This window comes from Ranitomeya variabilis, chromosome 7, assembly GCF_051348905.1.
Source record: "Ranitomeya variabilis isolate aRanVar5 chromosome 7, aRanVar5.hap1, whole genome shotgun sequence".
NCBI classification, from domain to species: domain Eukaryota; kingdom Metazoa; phylum Chordata; class Amphibia; order Anura; family Dendrobatidae; genus Ranitomeya; species Ranitomeya variabilis.
The window spans coordinates 224,003,363-224,025,836 of record NC_135238.1 but is presented as its reverse complement, the minus strand read 5'-3'; positions in this window follow the sequence as shown (position 1 = coordinate 224,025,836).

Sequence of the window (22,474 nt, the reverse complement as noted above, 5' to 3'; positions counted from 1 at the left end):
ACAGAATTGTGATTTTACTGCTAGAAACCACTGGCGTCATCTTAGGTCAAGTGAATTGTTTTTTATAAGCTTTTTTTGACTTTTTCTTGGCAAGTAAAAGGAGAATCAGGCAAACTGCCTTCACCATCAACAAAATGGGAATCACAATGCAATAAAGAACAGAATGAGAAATCCTTCACATGTAATTATTTTAGTGATCAGCTGTAATCTGTAAGGAAACCTGGAGGTGTTCACTTTTCCTACAGCGCCACCTCAGGAAAAATGAGGTAGTACAGTGTCCATTTAAATCAATGGGCTATCTGTATAATGTAGGATAGGACAGATCGCCTCTAACTCCTCTCTGGCCAAAAGATGAGAATCCTGAGCAGAAAGTCCCCCTCTGTTAACTCATAATTCCCTGCTAGGGCATATGACAATGGGTTTTCAAAATTAATACACGAGGGGTATAACTCGTATGTAAGATGATGATAGGAGCACATTTTTATAGAAAAGCCATAGTCCTGACCTATTCTATAACATTACAATGTAGCATTAAACTCATGTTTATTCTCAGCATTAAATATAACGATCAGACAATAAATAAAGGGAAGGAATGTAGGTAGCTTTATTTCTCCATTCTGGAAACAGCTCGGATGATCCAACCTCGCCATTTGTTTCAATTCTTCCTTAAGGCGAACTGGCCAGCTGTACTCCTAGGTTTCTTAGTTATGGATTGTGAACCCCACCTGGCTAGATTTGTTTAGCTGACAGCTGGCAGAATTTAATAAAAAATAGAACAAAGTGCCTGAAAAAATAAAGATAAATTCTCCTTGGATGATATACCCATGGTTAATTCCAGTAGTTTCTTTCAGACACATTTAATATAAGCAAGAAAATTAGTGTGTGGAATATTAGAATGCGGAATGTAACAGAACAAAAGGTCTGTAAGACAGAAAGATACATAGATAGGTGGATACACAGATAGATGGGTAGATACTGTAGATGACATGTTGACAGATGATAGATAGATAGATAGATAGATAGATAGATAGATAGATAGATAGATAGATATGGGATAGAAAAATAGATAGATGCTGAGATATATAATAGATAGATAGTAGATAGATAGATGCTGAGCCTGTTTTGCAGACTTTAAAATGGCCTCTGACTCCATATGGCACCTGGACTTAATTCTGAAACTGCTGGAGAACGGAATAGGAGGAATGACCTATGATGTAATCAAAAGCTCCTGCAACGAGAACCGCTGCAGCATGCGTATGAATGGTGGAAAAATTAGTCTAAGTCCAATGCTCTTCAACATTTACATTAATGAGCTATCAATCACTCTGGAATCTTCCGCAGCACCAGATCTCACACTCCATGACGCCCAGGTGAAATTCTTGCTGTATGCAGATGACCTACTGCTGCTGTCACCAACCAAGAAAGGCCTCCAAGACAACCTGAAAATCTTGGAGAATTTCAGCTCTCCATGGGCACTACCGATCAACAGAGAGAAAATCAACTTCATGGTGTTCGAGAGAAGAAAACAAACCGGCATCCTTCATTTGTACTAAACTGTACTCTTAAAGTAATGGACAAATACACCTACCTGGGCTTGGAAATTCACCAGTCAGGGAGCCTCAAACAAGAAATCGAGACCCTAAAGGATAAGTCCTGCAAAACCTATCCGAAGGAAACTCTACCACCTGAAGCCACCAGTGAGGGTCTGGCTAAAAATCTTCAGTGCCATCATCGTCCCAATCCTCCTGTATGGCAGCAAAGTCTGGGGTCCTCACATATACCCAGACTGGTCAAAGTGGGATTCCATCAAAACAGAAATATTCCACCTGGAATTCTGTAAGCTCCATCTCCAGGTCCATCAGATCCCTCTAAAAGTGCCTGTTGGGCTGAGCTGGGCAGATTCCCTCTACACCTAGCAGATCTGAAGAGGAAACTGTTATTCTTGGTTCATATACACAGTATAAATTGAAGCTTCCATCACCATAAAGCCCTGCTACATATAGGTGGTCCACCCGAAAGAGGACCCTTGGGACAGCTCACCCAAACCCAACCGGACAAAAACACCAATCACAGCAGCCTGAGAAAACACAGAATTAAAAAGATAGTAGACGAGGAGCAGAGAGATATGTCTGTGACTAGAGGAATTATATACCCACCTCAAAGAAAATGACCATGTACCAGAGTCTACAGAGAGACTACAGACTGTCCCCATATCTGGAGAAACTCTCGGACCCCAGACACCGCCAAATCCTGAGCAGGTATAGATTCAGTGCCCACAGTCTGGCCATTGAGTCTGGCCGGCACAGACAAAGCTATAAGCCCAAGGAGGACAGACTGTGCCCACACTGCGACCCAGAGGCCCTGGAGGATGAGTCCCACTTCCTGCTACACTGCACCAAATACTCAGCAGTGAGTGATACTCACTTCAGGAGACTCTCCAATCTCTTCCCAGTATGTGAGCATGGGGAGAGAGCAGCGCAGTATGTGAGTGCATGCCATAGGCTGCGAGAAAGAGAACTATAATATGCCATGGACTTCCATAGACCCCACCCTGGATGTGTCCCCATTTATCATTCCTACAGTCCCTATCCCTACTCCCTATTGTACACATGCTTTCGCAAAACTAATGTTTATTTGGTCCTGCCAATAAAGCTTATTTGAATTGAACAGCGACTGAGATAGATAGATAGATAGATAGATAGATAGATAGATAGATAGATAGATAGGACAGATAAAAATTAAGTCATGTTAATAGTATGCACAAACAGAATTTTACTGTACTATGAACTGTGTAACACTTCATTTCTCCTGTGGTGGCGCTGAAGAAATTGTGAGCACTTGCGGTTAAGCTTTCCCACAGATTACATCGGATTGCTTTGTTTGATGGCTACAAAACTCTTTGTGATCTCTATATTGTTGGGGTTTTCTTCTAAACAGAACCGATTAATCAAGGCGTAAGACTCCTTCAGCTTTGTTGCCTTCAGTTTGAGCCATCCTAATAGTCACTACTGGAATCCTAAGGTCCTCCAGCATGATGCCAAGCATCCTGGCACTGGGCTCTGACTCGTGCACATACTTGAAGGTTTATTCTGCCTCAAAAAATATATTTTATTAGATAGATGTCCCAACAATTAGAGTCTACTACAGAGTCAAGGCCATTCTACTGGCGCAATAAAAACTCATTTTCTGGAGTGATGAATCATGTTTCACCATTTCACAATCGATGGATATGTGTTTGCCAGATTTCGAAATGAAGCTTTCTGTCTACAAGAGCATGCCAAACTGTTAGGTTTGGATTGACAGGAGCTGCTTTCCAAGGGTTCCAAGGAAGAGAAATCTTACTGTTACTCAATGACCTCACAATTGTACTTTTGGCACCATGAATGTGTACATTGGATGATGTGTACATGGATGATGTACATTGCTTTGTTCCAAATGTAGTAAAAAGCCTTTCTGGAAGAAGGGTGCTTGTTACAACAGTCAAGGGAGAACCAACCATCTATTAATGTCCATGGTTTGGCATGGAGTTATTCAATCAATGGGTAGAATTATGTTGTCTAGCTGTCCATGTCACACCCATACACATGCACCATTTAGAGTCGAATTCCCCAAATTGCCACAAATTATTTCCATTATCGTGACAAAACCCTGGACGGGCCGCAAACTACATCACAAGCATTGGGTGGCCACAAATAGACATCTCCTGATAGAATATCACAAAATCATGTTTTTTTTTTAATTAAAGCTGTTCATCTTGTGCCATTCACCCAATGGTCAAACCAAGAAAAAAAAGGTAAGGAAGGACACATCTGTACATTATGGCACTGAAAATCTATGACATTACTTGTGGTCTTGTAAAAGAGCATTTTTGGGCATTTGGAGGGCTTACACTATACATAATGAAAAAATTGTCTCTGTAAAAAAAAGACTTGACTTAGAATAGGTTTTGATGTGATAGATCCGCTCCTTTATCTCATCTACCGTATATTGGCCATTTCTTTGAGATGATCATTCCTTTGGTGGACAATTTTTTTACTCTTCTTCATGAAGGTCATCTCAAAAAGGCTTTGTTTTTACTTTCTGAAAGTATAATCTGCAGACTGTATAATGAACAGTATTCCTCTGAGAAACCCAACCTTGAAGACAGTAGACCAGATTTTTTGGAATATGCTATACCTAAACTTTAATATTATGTTTATCACCCACTTCTTTAAAAAGAAGACAATTTTTTACTCTACTTTCTAGTGGTCGTCTCATAGAGTTCTTTTGCTTTTGAAAGTGTTACACTGTATAAAATGAAGACCACATCTCTATAGCAGACTATATTTTTTGTGATAGATCTTCTCTATCATCTTTTGTACATCACCTCTTTGAGAAGACCACCCTTCTAGAAGACCATTTTTTACTCTACTTTCCAGTGGTCATTTCACAAAGGTTTTTTTTTTATCTTTTAGAAGTGTTACACTGTATATAACAAGGAATAAATCTCTGAGAAAAGCATTTCTAAAGTAGACTAGATTTATTTGTGATAGATCTTCCTTTTTATCTTGTGTATATTGGCCACTTTTTTGAGATGACAACTTCTTCAGAAAACCACTTTTTACCCTTCTTGGTTACAGCTATCTCAAAAAGGATTATTTTTCTTTTTAGAGGGGTTAAACTGTATATAATGAAGAGCTTGCCTCAGAAAAAAAGAACCTTAAATACTATAGACTAAATGTTTAGGAATCTGCTGTATGTTCCCTTGATAATATGTACATCGCCCACTTTTTTGAGAAAAAGACCATTATTTTTATTTTACCTTCCATTGGTCATCTCATGGGTATTTTTTTGCTTAAAGTTTCACACTGTATATAATGAAGAGTAGACCATATCTTTAACGTAGTCTAGATTTTTTTTCTGATAGATCTTCTCTTTTACCTTATATATACAGTATATCGATCACTTCTTTGTTAAAACCACCATTCTAGAAGACCAGTTTTTTCTCTACTTTCCAGTGGTCATCTCATAAAGGTCTATTTTTTACTTTTAGAAGTTTTACATTGTATGTCATGAAGACAACATCTCTGAGAAAACCATCTCTACATCAGACCAGATTTGTTTTTGTGATATATCTTCCCTTTTATCTTATGTACATTGGTCACATCTTTGAGAAGACCACCCTACTATAACACAATATTTTACTCTACTCTACTTTCCAGTGCTCCTCTCATAGAGGTTTTTTTTTTTACTTTTAGAAGTGGTACACTGCATATAATGAGAACCACATCTTGAGAAAACCATTTCTAAAGTAGACTAGAAGTATATGTCCTAGATCTTCCCTTTTATCTTATGTATATTGGCCACTTCTTTCTGAAGACCATCATTCTAGAAGACCATTTTTTATTCTACTTTCCAGTAGTCATCTCATGGAGGGTATTTTTGAATTTGGAAGTATTCCACTGTACTGAAGAGCACATCTCCCTAAATTAGACTAGATTTATTTGTGATAGATCTTTACTTTTATCATGTGTATATTGGCCACTTCTTTGAGAAGACATCGCCTTTGGAAGACCACTTTTTGTCCTAGATTTTCCCTTTTATCTTATCTTCGTCAGTCACTTCTTTGAGAAGACCACCCTTCTAGAAGACCATTTTTTATTCTACTTTCCAGTAGTCATCTCATGGAGGGTGTTTTTGCTTTTGGAAGTATTCCATTGTATGTACTGAAGACCACATCTCTGATTAAACCATCCCTAAAGTAGACTAGATTTATTTGTGATGGATCTTCCCTTTTATCTTATGTACATTGCCCACTTCTTTGAGAAGACCACCCTTCTTGAAGACCATTTTTGCATTGTTTTCCAGTGGTGACCTTTATGATGTTTCATCGTGTATATAGATTGTAATAACATGTTTCGCAAGTTCCTTTCCGTTCAGATAAGACGTAGTTTAAATTATGGGAATGGCATTTTCTGCATCTGCTTCTCTAGCAAACCTATCAAATGTCTATTTTTTTGGCACTGCTGCCGGAGCGGAGAGTGGATGACATAAACCAGCTTTGTGGTTACATGTTTCATTTTTAATCTCATGGAAATGAAAATCAGCGCTGAATTGTCCCTGCGCATGTGACAATAAGCTGCTCTGTTCCAACTATTAAAGCAAAGGGGCGTCAGCATCTCCTGGCCGAATGTTCCGCATATGCAAAGCATCATGCATTTTATATGTCCAAAAAATAAAAAAAAATAAAGACAAACCTGTCTTTGGTTTAGCAAGCGGAACAATAGACAATAACCTCCGGAGCTTAGTTTTTACAATGTTCTGTAATTCTCAGACTATTCGAGATCCTAGATGTCTCCACAATTGAAGCTTGTGTATAAAAAAAAGAAAAAAAAAATCGAGGTGGGACCTTGGCATTGCCCTACAAAAAGTTTCCAATATGTTCTTGTAAAACTCTACTTTTAAGGAAGAAATATAAAGCAATATACTAAGGAAAGCAGCATGAATAATGCTTATTGGGACGTAGACTAAAAACAATTAGGCTTGGCTATAGTCCTGATTGATGTAACGGCGTGGAAATGGACGCCAAATGTTCAGCAGGAAACAAGAGATGCTGGCGCCCTTCTTGAGGAGTGAATGAGAGCAGAGGGGACATCTTGCAGGAGATAAAGCCTCTACCCGTAAAACCTTATGTATGTATTTTTTTGTGTGTGTGGTTTAACTCTCAAAGCCAATGGAAACAAAAAGGCATATTAAAATAAAAGGAGCCATGAAACGTATCAAACTCATTACATATTACTCGTTCTGAGAAAAAGAGTGTCGCTTGGCCCATCTCCACCGTGCCCATAATACATCTCAGAGGAAGCTAGACTGGCTGGTGCCTCCAGAGATACGTTCCCTTTGTAGACTTTTTTTTTTTTTCAACAAAAGCAAACACTGATATTAAGCTTCACACGGTAAGACGCTGATTCTTTCCAGCGAGGGATCCTGCCAGCACACAACTGTGGACACAAAACACTGATCATTTTCAGTGCATTTAGGAACTTCAAAGGGTACATGAATTTTTGGTCTAATTTTTGAATGGATTCTCTAAGAATGCCACCAAGACGGGCTGTCTGGTCTCCAATAATTTTCCCCATCTATTTTCTATTGTTTTATATAGTGCTAAAATATTTCACCAGTCCCTACAAGAGACAGATTGGGTAAGGACACACACAGCAGAATATTTCATTCACAGATTATGCTGCAAATGTGCAGAATCTGAAATAGCCTTAGGAAGCTAGATAGCCATTAGGTATGTTTCCGAGTGATTTAGGAAAAAAATGCAAACTCCATGCAGCCTGGACCTTGGTGCTACCTAATACTTGGTATCATTATTATTTATTTATATAGTACTATTAATTCCATGATGCTGTACATGAGAAGGGGTTACACCAAAATACAAATATCACTTACAGTAAACAAACTAACAATGACAGACTGGTACAGGGGGAAGAGGACCCTGCCCTTGCGGGCTTACATTCTACAGGGTTATGGGGAAGGAGACAGTAGGTCGGGGGTTGCAGTAGCTCCGATGGTGTTGAGGTGGCCGCGTGGTCATTACAGGTTGTAGGCTTTCCCGAAGAGGTGGGTTTTCAAGTTTCTTTTGAAAGATCCAAATGCGGTGGATAACCGGACGTTTGGGGCACAGAATTCCAGAGGATGGGGGATAATCGGGAGAAGTCTTGGAGGCGATTGGGTGAGGAGCGAATAAGCGTGGAGGAGAGAAGGAGGTCTTGGGAGGAATGGAGATTACATGAGGGAAGATATTGAGAGATTAGCTTGGAAGTATACGGAGGAGAAAGGTTATGGATGGCTTTGTAGGCCAGTGTTAGTAGTTTAAATGGGATACACTGGGAAATTGGGAGCCAGTGAAGGGATTTGCAAAGAGGGGAAGCAGGAGTGTAGTGAGGAGAGAGATTAATTAGTCGGGCAGCAGAGTTAAGGACGGACTGGAGGGGTGCGTGAGTGTTAGAAGGTAGGCCACAAAGGAGGATGTTGCAGTAGTTGAGGCGGGAGATGATTAGGGCACACACAAGCATTTTGGTTGAAGAAAGGATGGTTTCTGAAAATATTTTTGAGCTGGAGGCGACAGGAGGTGGCGAGAGTTTGGATGTGCGGTTTGAAGGACAGGGCAGAATCCAGGGTTACTCCAAGGCAGCAGATTTTGGAGACAGGGGAAAATGTGATTTCATTTGTTTTGATAGATAGATCAGGTAGGGAAGATATGTGAGATGGAGGGAAGGATTAGTTCAGATTTGTCCACATTGAGCTTGAGGAAGCAAGAGGAGAAGAAGGAGGATATGGCTGATAGACACTCTGGGATTCTGGAGACCAGAGAGGTGACATCTGGGCCAGAGAGGTAGATCTGAGTGTCATCAGCGTATAGATGGTACTGGAAGCCATAGGACCTTATGAGTTGTCCCAGGCCGAGTGTATAGATTGAGAAGAGTAAGGATCCTAGGACAGAGCCTTGGGGGACTCCAACAGAGAGGGGATGAGATGAAGAGGTAGTATGGGAGTAGGAAAAGCTAAATGTGCTGTTGTAAAGGTATGAGGAGATCCAAGATAGGGCAAGGTCTTTGACACCAAAGGAAGAGAAGATCTCTAGTAGGAGGCAGTGGTCAACTGTGTCAAAGACAGAGGACAGGTCTAGAAGGAGTAGTATAGAGAATTATCAGTTAGCTTTGGCTGTAAGTAAGTCTTTAGTAGTTTTGGTCAGGGCAGTCTCAGTGGAATAGTGGGGACAGAAGCCAGATTGTAGGTTGTCGAAGAGAGAGTTAAATGCAAAGTGAGAGGAAAGTTCAGCATGGAATTGCTACTCAAGGAGTTTGGAAGAAAATGGGAGCAAAGATATGGGGCGATAGCTGGACATAACGCTTGGGTCAAGGGATGGCTTTTTGAGGATAGGTGTAATTGTTGCATGTTTGAAAGCAGAGGAGAAGGTACTAGAAGTTAGTGATAGGTTGAAGAGATGGGTTAGCGATAGGATTAGTGTGGTGGTGAGGTTGCGGAGGAGGTGGGATGGGATGGGGTCAAGCGCACAAGTGGTGAGGTGTGATTTGGAGAGAAGATGAGCAAGCTCCCCTTCAGTGATTTTGGAGAGGGAAGTTATGGGGTTAGGTCATTGGTTTGGTATACAAAGGGGTTGTGGTGGTTTGACAACAAAGACTTGCCTTCTTTGGTCTATCTTATTTTTGAAGTGCATGGCAAAGTCCTCGGCAACAATTAGGGAACTCAGAGGGGGCAGTGGTGAGCAGAGGAGGGAGTTAAAAGTGTTTAACAACTGTTTGGGGTTGTGGGATAAAGAAGATACGAGGGATGTAAAATAGGCCTGTTTAGCAGATGTGAGAGCTGATTTGAATGCGACTGTTGCTTGTTTGAGTGTAGCGAAATCATCTTGCGAATGTGTTATCTTCCAACGCCGATCTGCAATTCTGGATACTTGCCAAAGCCTTTTAGTGATGTTATTGTGCCAGGGTTGTCTATTGAATTGTCACACTCTGCTATGCATGACAGGGGCGACCGAGCCGATGGCTGATGCAAGAGTGGCATTGTAGAAACTAGTGGCAGTGTCTGTGTCGTGGAGTGAAGCTATGGAGGATAGTGGTGGAATAGTCAGAGAGTGTGCGAAGGTCTAGATGTGCGAGGTTTCTGCGGGGGTGCACATGTTGCTGGACATGGGTGACAGGTGAGGAGGACAGGGATGAGAAAGTGAGTAGATGGTGGTCAGGTAGAGGGAGATGGGGGGTTTTGAAGTTGGATAGAGAGCAGAGATGGGTGAAGACCAGATCTAATGCATGTCCATCTGTGTGGGTGGCTGAAGAGGACAGGGACAGGGGTTTGGAAAAATAGTGAAAAACCAGCTCACCTATTAGGCATTTGTTGTGGGGAAGCCCGGATACCGTGCAGTCATCACGTAGAACGATAAGGTAAAAGGAAAAAGAAATCCAGCTTCCAAAAATATCAAAATTTATTGAAGATAAAATCCAAAGTCCAATGACATGGTTCACAGGAGAATGAGTAGCAGCAGGCTACGCGTTTCGAACAATGAGTTATTTTTCAAAGCTTTGAAAAATAACTCATTGTTCGAAATGCATAGCCTGCTGCTACTCATTCTCCTGTGAACCATGTCATTGGACTTTGGATTTTATCTTCAATAAATTTTGATATTTTTGGAAGCTGGATTTCTTTTTCCTTTTACCTTATCGTTCTACAGGGGTTTGGAGGCTGCTGACTGGTGGGTGTCAATGGGGATGTTGAAGTCACCCATGATGATGGTGGGAATGTCAGCAGACAGAAAGTGAAGGAGCCTGGTGGAGAATTGGTCAACAAAGGCAGTGGTCGAGCCCGGATCTCGGTATATGATGGCCATATGGAGGTTGTAGGGGGAGTAGATGCAGACAGAGTGGACTTCAAAAGAGGGGAGGATAAGGGAGGGTAGAGGTGGGATTGGCTTAAAGGTAAAATTGGAAGAAAGGAGAACTCCAACTCCTCCACCATGTTTATTGCCAGGGCGAGGAGTGTTGGTGAAGTGGAAGCCACCATAACATAGTGCAGCAGGGGAGGCGATGTCAGAGGGTGTCAGCCATGTTTAGGTGATGCCCAGAAAGGAAAGATTATGAGAGGAAAAGAGGTCGTGACTATTGCAGATGGAGCGGGCAATCCATAGTGATCCAGAGAGAGGGTACAGGGGTGTGGGCGTCATGGGCACAGATTTCAGGTGAGCAAGATTTCAGGTGTTTATATTGGTTTGGGAGTGATAGGAGGGGGTAGTAATGGAAGGTATGAGCTGAGGGGGTCCAGGATTGGAAGATATGTCGCCAGCAGTGAGGAGAAGCAGAGAGAGAGAGAGCAGATGGGAGAAGGAAAGTGGGCGGCTTGTTTTGTGTTTTATTAGGAGAGATCTGAGGTTGAGGAGCAGGTCAGTGGAGGAGGTCAGGTGGGGAGGCAAGAGGGAAGGAGAGATTATTACTTGGCTAGAGGGTGCTGGGGTTTGGGGATAGCGAAGGAGAATGAGGAGTAATGGAGACAAAACTGTTAGAGCGTACAGTATGTCAGCATGATGAGAATAATTGTAGGGGAAAGTGAAAGAAATGTAGTACATTTATTAACAGTGTTAGTCATACCTTCTGCTCACTTCTGGCATATTTCTGCTGTTATCCTTTTAGAGCCATCCTTATAGAGACAGACCTGTGACTCTGAATTTATAACAAGCTACGTGCACATGAAATAGGCCAGGTGTGATCAGGAGGAAGGGGCAGCAGGGAGACTGGTCACAGACACAGGACGGGATTAATTTGAAGTCAGAAGCAAAAACAAATAGGAAATAGTCATATGCAAATGGACAGATAAAGCCAACTGTGTGTTGGCATCAAGGAATTAAGGTGAGAAAACATGCAGGAGAAAAAAAAAACAGTAATAGCAGCCAGCGGACATACCAGGAATAGCAGACAGATACAGGGTGAGAAGGATCAGGAAAGTTGGGTGATGGTGATGGGATTGGTGATGGGATTGGTATCACTAAAGGGGTTGTCCTGGTTCAATAAAAATTCCTTATAAATGATGCCACACTCACCAGGGTAAAACCCCATAACCAATTCAAAGGTCAATCAAATGTTTTCCTTCAGTAGTGCACCCCTCCCGGCACCCGGCTTTCTGTTTTAGTGTTCTCCTGAAGATGGACAGTTTGAATCAATGCCAAGGTCTCACCACTGATCCAAACTGAGTGACCTCCCTTGCTGCTAGCAGAGGCAACTTGGCTTTAGTAACATCGGAAGAGCACAGAGGCGCTGAGGCTAGTCATATCCAGCGATCTGGCCAGCTTCAGAGTGGCAAGCTGTACACTATAGCATTGAAAATCCCTAAATTCTTGAAAACAGATGTTATGCAACTGCCCCAAATTTGGGCTTTGCTGTCCTATCCCCGGTCTGGTAAACTTTGTTGTGCTGCATGTCAGACTTTGCAGATGACCCAGCATGATCTCATGTGATCATCAGCCTGTGCCTATATAAAGGTACCTTCACACTAAACGATATCGCTAGCGATCCGTGACGTTGCAGCGTCCTGGATAGCGATATCGTTGTGTTTGACAGGCAGCAGCGATCAGGATCCTGCTGTGATATCGCTGGTCATTGCTGAAAGTTCAGAACTTTATTTGGTCGTCAGAGCGGCGTGTATCGTTGTGTTTGACACCAAAAGCAACGATGCCAGCAATGTTTTACAATGGTAACCAGGGTAAATATCGGGTTACTAAGCGCAGGGCCGCGCTTAGTAACCCGATGTTTACCCTGGTTACCAGTGTAAAATGTAAAAAAAACAAACAGTACATACTCACCTTCGCATCCCCCAGCGTCTGCTTCCTGCACTGACTGAGCGCCGGCCGTAAAGTGAAAGCACAGCACAGCGGTGACGTCACCGCTCTGCTGTTAGGGCCGGCACTCACACAGTGCAGGGAAGCGGACGGCGAGGGACGCGAATGTAAGTATGTACTGTTTGGTTTTTTTACATTTTACACTGGTAACCAGGGTAAACATCGGGTTACTAAGCGCCGCCCTGCGCTTAGCAACCCGATGTTTACCCTGGTTACCCGGGGACCTCGGCATCGTTGGTCGCTGGAGAGCTGTCTGTGTGACAGCTCTCCAGTGACCAAACAGCGATGCTGCAGCGATCGGCATCGTTGTCTGTATCGCTGCAGCGTCGCTAAGTGTGAAGGTACCTTTAGGGTTCACCAAGACAAACACCTGTGTTTACCCTTGTATTTAGACTTTAGTGTTCCTGAGTAGTGATGACGAGTGAACCTGCTCAGATGAGGTGTTATCTGAGCATATTCGGGTGCTATGCAAGTATCTCGGACAAGCTCGAGCAATATGTTCGAGTCACCGCAGCTGCATGTCTCGTGGCTGTTCAACAGCCACAACACATGTGGGTATTGCCTGTTTGTCAGAAAATCCCTGGATGTGTTGCAGCTGTCTAACAGGAGACATGCAGCCATGGGGACTCGAACATATTACTTAAGCACGCCGGAGTCACTGGGATAGCAGCCAAGTGTGCTTGGATAACACATTATCTGAGCATGTTCGCTAATCACTATTCCTGAGTCCTGTGTACCTCTGCAGTCTGCCTGAGGCTTCCAAGACCCCTGCTATCTGTCCTCTGGCATCTATCTGCTCTCTCCAGGATGTCTCCTGTCTTTTTGCAGCTTCCAGTACCCCTGCTACTGGACTCCCGTCTGCCTAGGGGTTCCATTATTTCTGTAACCTGTCTGCAGTGTCCAGAATGTCTCCTCTCTGCCTGCAGCTTCCAAGTACCTCAGCTACTCATCTTTTGTGTGCCTCACTTGTCTGCTGCACTGACTCCTGTGGCCCGGGTGTCTACTCAGACCTTGGGTTTGAAGGATCTACCTCACCATGTGACCCTAACAACAGAGATGATTTTTAATACAAAGTAAATTGCAAAGTTGTTTGTTCTTACAAGCATTTTGTAACTGGAACTACATAAGAATCATCACTTTAAGTTGCAGCTACAGACACCGGATGTTTGTATTGACCCTTTTTAGGCTGAAGAGGTTTTGAAAAACTCCTGATGGAAAAATAATTGTGAATGTTGCTTCTTTGAAGTAGATTCAGAAGAAATCTTCTCCAAACAAGTCACTGTCCGATCAAAACTCTTCAAAATCTTTTCAGGAAAAGAAAAACTGCTCCACAATCTACCCAACAGCTTCCTGCTTGAAAACAAGTTTTTTGAACTACTGAAAAAAACCTCTGTTTGAACATAACCCAGTAGAATGCTTTTTTTTCCCAAAAAAGTATCATGTCCGATCATGGGCTGTGCATAGTACTCAGTACTTCAATTCAGTAATTCAATAAATTAGGGCTGACCTGCAATACCAAACATAGCCACTGAACAAATGTGGTGCTGTTGCTAAAGAAAATACACTTTTTTTCTAATCCTGAATTAGTCCTATAAAAATCTACAGTATATCATACCCATCATGTCTAGCTCCATCTCAAAAGGGGCTGTCCAGGATTAGAAGAACATCGTTGCTTTTTTTTTTCTTCAGAAACAGCTCCACCCCTGACCATGGGTTGTGTCTGGTATTGCAAGTCACCCCACTGGAGTGAACAAATCAGAGCTGCAATATCATGCACAAACACATGGTCAGAGGTGGCAGTGTTTTTAAAAGAAGGCAGCCGTGTTTTTGTAATCCTGGACAAACCCTTTAGCTCCCTGCCAAAATACACAATATTTTCTGCTGCATTCTTCTGGTATGATAACCAATACACTGAGCCTAAATGTATCTAATTAGAATACATAATGACATTTTTGTATGGAACCAGGTCTGGTTAAAACATTCCGGAAGTGTTGTCATGGGGACATGAGCGCCATTCTCTAGTAAAGACAGCACAATAAAAATCATAATGAAATAAGCCAATATATATGGAAGCAATACTGGGAATATATTAATAAATGTCATTAGACACAAAGTAACTGAACAGGATAACTTATGTATTGGGGAGTTGGCCTGTTTGTACATGGCCACCACTGCTGTATGCATCCTATCGCATTATGAGTAATCTATAGAGAAAAATAAACAAATGAACCATCCTGAGACTAAAATAACTCCTACAAGTGGCAGCTAGGTTGCTTTGATCACAGTTAAGTGTTCCGTGTCTCAGAATTTCCTTCCATCTAACTACCTGTAGCTTTAATTCTTTCCTTCCTGCTGAGCAGCAGCTATACTGCACGATACACATGGAGTCATTTCCCTTACAACAATATCTTCATCAAAGCTGTTTATTACTTTATTTATAGCTTCGCTTTCTTTGTTGCGCTTCTGTGACGGGAAAAAAAAAACTTTTTTTCTTCATTTTTTTAGACAATTGTATCACTCAACTATCAAGAGTTTTAGAATGTATGAACATTAGAGGGGTCGTGTGGTCTGCAGCAGTGACCGCTGGTCTTCACCCAGATGGAACAGGACATATCGAAACCAGATTTACACCCCCTGCTCGGTCTGGATGGCGACAACGAGGACGCACTGGGCTGATGATGGTTTCTATATAGTCCACTGTCTAAGCCCGAATGGAGTAAAAATGATTAGACTGGCTACTAGAAGAACAGAGGATGCTCTACTGGATCAGGCACCGGCACAGTAACGACCCCAAAAAGATCCAGCAGAAGACAATCCCATTTGGCTAATTCTTGACCACCAAGGATTAACATTGCCAAAACCAAATTAGACCTAAGTAATCATCTGCAAATGCAAAAATAACAATAGAGAGCACACTGCGAAAGTGGATGTATATATTCAGTATGACTTGTATAGAGTGTGGCCTACAATCCTCTCCTGTGATGGGTCAAGGAAGTACAGTTGTCCACCTCTCCCGTTTCCAGCGTTGAACACTGCATACTTTGTCCTCTGCTGCTGAGACACTCTGCTACTCTTTGCATCAGGTTGCTGTGTCAACCTGGAGAGATCGTTTTACATCACGCACCAGGGTCATTTAGACCAGCTCAGGTGATGAGTATTCAGGCCGCTGGTGTCTTGCCACTACACTGGAAACCTTCTCAGTCTGAGCTCTGCTGTTCCATGGTTCCAGTATGGCTACACCAGTCCCCCATTGCTGAGTCAAATCTTGCCTCGTTTCTGCTGCATTGAGTCACTGATGCAAACTCAGCTCTGCAACACCAGGTTTTCACCATCGAGTCAACCCTGATACATCAGTGTTCACGCTTTGCTGCCATTGTTCTAGCTTGGTTATTTTGGTTGCTGTTTTGCAACTGTGACACATATGTCACCATTGTTCCAACTTGATTGCCTTGCTGCACCAACGCCACCTGTCCATGCTGCATTAAAAGTTGCAAACGTAGCTCTGCTACACCAGGTATTCACCATTGAGTCAACTCTGCTACATCACTGTTCCAGCTCTGCTGCCATTCTTCTAGTTTGGCTATTTCAGTTGCTGTTTTCGAACTCTGACCACCATTGTTCCAACTTGATTGCCTTGCTGCACCGACGCCCCTTGTCCGTGCTGCATTAAAACTTGTCCAAGTAATAAAAGGAGCTTTATTGATCCATTAGAAAAATATGAAAAATGCTTAAGTTTAAAAACAGGACATCCTGCGAAAGAATTCTATGCATTAAAACCCAGAAATATGTACAGTTCTTAGCCATGCTACATTAAATCTGCTCCCTTGGACCAAGGACTTTGGGGGTCCATCTCTCTAGGGGAGATTTACCAACTGCTTCCCTTACTATTCCAATGGTCCAGGCCTGCATTGCTTTAGATGCCTCATACAGACACATAAGGCATAAACGTCTCCCAACAGAGTATCACAAAATGACATCTATGTGTCAATATTGTTAGCACGTACTCTAGTATATAGTGAGGCACTGGCAGCATAATACGATCCCCGTGTAACCATTATGAGATCATGGGGAGGGTAGCAAAGCTAATATTAGCTAATAATAGAGTATTACAGAGATGATAGGGAATATAGGCTGCAGATCAGAGGGGGGGAAATTAAACCTTTTACCTTGCTCCGGGTCCTATTAGTCATGAACCGGCTATGCTGTGCGTAAAGAGAAAATAGGCTCTAAGTAAAAAAAAAAAAATCTTAAAATGATATCTCCCCCTGAAGATGTTCTCCCCACGCTGACGTTCTGCAGACAGGGACTTACAACTTTCCTACTGTGAGATATAGAGGAAGGCAGCCGGAGGGAGAGGAAAGGCACAGGGATGACAGGACAAAAGACAACGCTCCGGCTTTTACATTGTATATTGCTCATTCTTTTTTTGCTTATAGAACTATACCGAGAACAATCTACAGGTTTTCAAGGAGGTTTTACAGGATTTTTTTTAAAATACTAAATAAGAGGATGTGTGAAAATATCAATTTATACTCAACTGGTAAATTCCCTGCAGCTCTAATGGTCCCTGTTAAGTAACAACATGCCCCACCTATACGTGACCACTGCAGCTAATCACTGGCCTTAACAGTGATTATGGCTCAGACTGTGAATGGATGGCCATGGCTGGTAGATACTGTAGGACAATAATGTATGGTGAATGCTGCATCGGGTTATTGTGGCGCTAGTTACTACTCACGGACAAGCCATGAGGCAGGGTAGTCAAACGTTCCAGGCTCAGATACCAAGAGAGAAAATACTAAACTAAAGGGGAAGACAAAGGCGCAGTCAGGTCACGGTCCAAGGTCAGAATACCAGGAAGATAGCGGATCAGAGCAAAGGGGCTAGGCAAATGGATGGTCAGAACGAGGTCCAAGGTTAAGCAGCAATTGATCAAAAAAACAGAGCAGAGGAATACAAGGCAAACATGCACCACCGGGCAAATGTTACGTCTGGCAGAGATCCGGGACAGACAGCTTAGCTAGATAGCTGGGTAATCACTTAGAACAGGGAACTCCTGAAGAAAGATCAGCACCTACCAGTCTCAGATTGTAAGGCTGAGCTGTCAGTAACTGCATCCCAGACACACTGAGCAGAGGAATCGTGACAATAGCTGTATTATTTGGGTACTAAATGGTTAACCATTAGCAAGAGCAGGACGACCGGTGTCCACAGCAGGTACTGCGCAGGGCACCAACCTATGTACGGCTCTGTGCAGGAGAATTAGTGGAAAATAGGAAATACATATTAATATAAAATGAATATAAAGTAAAATAAATAACTATACTAAATGTAAAATAAAAGAATACAATTCAAATAAAATACAAAATAAATGTAAAATAAGATAATAAATGAAATACTAAATAAACGTAAAGTAACAGAATGAATATAACAAAGGTGAAGCAGAATTCATGTAAAATAAAAGAATAAACATACTTAATTACGGTATGTAAAGAAAAAAAGCTAAATATAAAGTAAAATAAGAGACTGTGGAATAAATACAAAAATGAATGTAAAATAAATCTCAAAATAACTTATACTCACCTGGTAAATTCCATGCTTTTCTGGTGGTCCGGTCTTACCGATCTGCCCAGCAGTGACAATTTGCCCCACTCACATGTGACCACTGCAGCCAATCACTGGCCTTAACAGTGATTATGGCACCTGAATGTCAAAGTCAGTGATTGGTTGCTGCGGTCATGTGAAAGTTGGGAACACCAGAGGAACTGTACCAGAGCTGTGGGGGAATTACCGGATAACTTTCGAAATTATTAGTTTTTTTACTTACCGTACATTTTTGTTATGTAACAATTTATAAAAAAATATATATTTTTTCCTATAATTGAGTGATTGACTGATTCCAGAGAGACCCCTCCAAAATGTTCTCTATGAAGCGGAGACATGCCGGGGAAGCAATACATCCACTTCTAATTAATCAGTGAATCAATGCCGATCAGTGTGATTAACCTAACGAAGGGATCCTGTAACGTGTAATAGCCCCTGAAATATAGATTCATTATACAGACAGGACGATAAATAATGAATTTGCATAGTTATCCTGAGCAGCTCAGATGGTGAATAGTATACTCGATATTGCACTGTGTTATTGTACTATTTGGGCCATAAATGGTTAACCATTAGCAAGAGCGGAACGACCAGTGTCAACAGCAGGTACTGCACAGGGCACCAACCTATGTCCAGCCACATGCAGAAAAATTGGAATAAAATAATAATAATAATTTTAAAAAAGCAAAAACATAAAAAGATTATAAACGGTAAAATGTTAAATAAAAAAAATAAAAAATAAAAGAATAAATGTAAAATAATTGTAAGAAAAGAATACAAAATAAATAAAAGCTAAATTTAAAGTAGAATGTATATAGCATAAATGTAAACTAAAAGCATAAACATAAAGCAAATAAAGTAAAAAATGAAAAAATAACTATAAAACGTAAAATAAGAGAACGAATACGAACATGTAAAATATGTAAAATAAAAGATCATAGGTGTAAAATAAAGTAAAAGAAGAAATATAAAATAATTGTAAAGTAAATTAAATAATAAATATAAAATGAAAATAAAAGAATACATATAAAATAATTGTAAAATGAATGAAAAAAAAAACATAAAATAAAATATAAAAAGAGCATAAAATAATGTAAAAAATGAAAGAAATAAGAGAATACATATAAAATGGATACAAAATAAATGCAACATAAAAGAACATATCACAAGAGTAAAATAAAAGATTAAATCACAAATAATTGTAAAATATTCGCAAAGTAAATTAAAAAAAATAAATAAATGTAAAAGTCAAAATAAATTGGAATAAATTGTATTCCTGTTGGTTTTCTATTGAAGTCCTGGACCGTTTTCCTGCCCGTTGAGCTCACACCCTCCTACTATGCATCTGATAAGCAATGCAATAAACGCCTGTGCCCTTGTTTTCAACGGGAATCACTATAACGACGCATAAAATCACAATGTAATAAAGACATAAACGTGCACTTATTTTTATATACAGTTTAGGCCCCGGCTACTTTTATGGCTCCCGTCAACGAGTTGAGGAATCTTTTTTTATTATTATTCGGCTATAGATAAGGGTGGTGACGAGCGCGTTTTATTGTTGCGTGTGGTCACTTTTCATTCTAACTATGCCACCATTATGTATTCATTTAGTATTGATTTTAACAGCGCCGGTCATAAAGAATTAATTTGGCATTTCGAGTCGACGTCGTGGGCTCCTTCCATAGGAATCGCATTGTAATTCAGTATTAATTAAGATACTATTAAAATAAATTGTTATTGCTTTTCTCATTTCGACTTACGCCATAGATCATCCGAAATTAAATTTTACAGCTGTTCATACATTGGCTTCACAAACAATATACATTTTAGCGGCATGAAAATGAATATAGCCAAGCAATATTTAACGATCGTGGAGACGGAAGCTGTTTTTTTTTCATATTTTTTTTTATTTCTCATCTAGAAAGTATCATAAACCGTTTCTTTAAAAGTTGCCTATGGACAAGTGTCTGCTCCGGATTCTCGAGCAGCTGGGTGTAATGGAGTCGCCACCTGCTTGCCGAGCCTGAGGTGAGCACCGGGGTGATTGAAAGCTTCTTATTCCCAGTTCTTACATGTGATCTTCTGTTCAGGTCGACGAAATGAAATCCATGTAAATGAGCACGGCCCTGTGAAGTCTAGACATATTCCCCCGGATTGGATTACAGAAGGACACGAGGCCCCGGGAGATCGAGACCTTGCAGATAGAGATGGGCTAAGAGCAGGTAGGCTCCCGTCTTATACATACGTGTCAAATTACCAGACATTAGACCTACAGTCCCAAAACAAAGGGTAACGATCTGGATGGGAGATTGAGGAGCCATCTGTGTTTAGGATTCCAGGATTACATTAGAAGGCAATTACCGACAGCGTGAAGACAGGAGAGAAGGAAGGAGCTGGGCTGGGAGGTCACCTGCACCGGTGGATGTTCCACCAACACGTCATCGAATTGGTGAAATTCACCAAAACGGAATCAATAGATTTTTCCAGTCTGCCTCTTCTTATTGTCACCCAGTTGCGGTTTGTTACAATGTATCAGTGGATAGATGTGTAGGCTGGAGGACACATACAGAACGGGTCAGACACATACAGTCCAGTAGCTCACCATACAACCTGCTGTGGAGGAGAAAATGGCCTTCTTACCGCTTGGGTCGCTGGTTGCACCAATGGTATGTCCACCCCTGGGTGAGGTTAGTTACAATGTTCGATTTGCAAATTGTGACACTCGGCCACTTAAGGGCTCATCCAGAAGAGTGAATGTGCAGGACATATGCAAAAGAGAAGCTTGCAAACAGCAAACGGACCGAAACACATCAATGGTCCACAAGTGCAAAATGGCAGCATGCATGACCGCTATTTGGATGGCACAAGTGATGAGCGCAAGTGCTCCTTAGTCTGAGTAACGCGGGTGCTCGAGTCACATATTCGAGGCCCTGTGGCCGCTATAAGACAGTCACAAAACATGCGAGGATTGTCTGTGGCAATCCCCCATGTTTCTTGGCTGTCTAACAGCTATGAAACATGCAGCCGCAGGGACTTGAACATGTCACTCGAGCACCCTCGATACTCAGTGCGTACGCAAGCACCCTCAATACTCATTGTGTACCCGAACACTCGCGATACTCGATGCATACTCGAGCACCCTCGATGCTCAGTGTGTACCCAAGCACCCATGATGCTCACTGCCTACCTGAGCACCCTCGATACTCAGTGTGTACCCTTGTACCCTCGATATTCAGTGCGTACCCAAGCACCCTTGATATTTAGTGTGTACGCAAGTACCCTCGATTCTCATTGTGTACCCGAACACTCGCGATACTCGATGAATACCCAATTACCCTTGATACTCAGTGTGTAACCGAGCACCCGTAATACTCAGTGCGTACCCAAGCACCCATGATACTCAGTGCATACTATAGCACCCGCGATACTCAGTGCGTACCCGAGCACCGCAATACTCAGTGTGTACCTGAGCACCCTCGATACTCAGTGTGTACCCAAGCACCCTCAATACTCAGTGCATACCCAAGCACCCTCGATGCTCATTGTGTACCCGAACACTCGTGATACTCGATGCATACCCGAGCACCCTCGATACTCAGTGTGTACCCGAGCACCGTGATACTCAGTGCGTACCTGAGCACCCTCGATACTCAGTGTGTACCCAAGCACCCTCGATATTCAGTGCATACCCAAGCACCCGTGATGCTCAGTGCATACCCGAGCACTCACGATACTCAGTGCGTACCCAAGCACCCATGATACTCAGTGCATACTATAGCACCCTCGATATTCAGTGTGTACCTGAGCACCCTCAATACTCAGTGCATACTATAGCACCCTCGATATTCAGTGTGTACCTGAGCACCCTCGATACTCAGTGCATAATATAGCACCCTCGATATTCAGTGTGTACCTGAGCACCCTCGATACTCAGTGTGTACCCGAGCACCCTCGATATTCAGTGCATACCCAAGCATCCGTGATACTCAGTGCGTACCAGAGCACTCACGATACTCAGTGCGTACCCAAGCACCCATGATACTCAGTGCATACCGTGGCACCCTCGATATTCAGTGTGTGCCTGAGCACTCTCGATATTCTGTGCATACCCAAGCACCCTCGATCATCAGTGTGTACCCGAACACCAGTGATACTCAGTGCGTACCCAAGCACTCACGATCCTCAGTTTGTACCTGAGCAACCATGATACTTAGTGTACCCGAGCACCAACAATACTCAGTGCAAACCTGAGCACCCTCGATACGCAGTGTGCACCCAAGCACCCATGATACTCAGTGCAGTGAATGTGACTATTCCTGTTGTGTGATGGACACACAGAAGACGACGCTACACACAATGCACTTATGTGTCCATTACATGAACACCATCAATTTTTAGGACAGGGACAATTATTTTTTTTCCCCCTTGATGGAGTTTCATTCACTGACAGCAAGCAGTAATGTTTAATGAGTCATC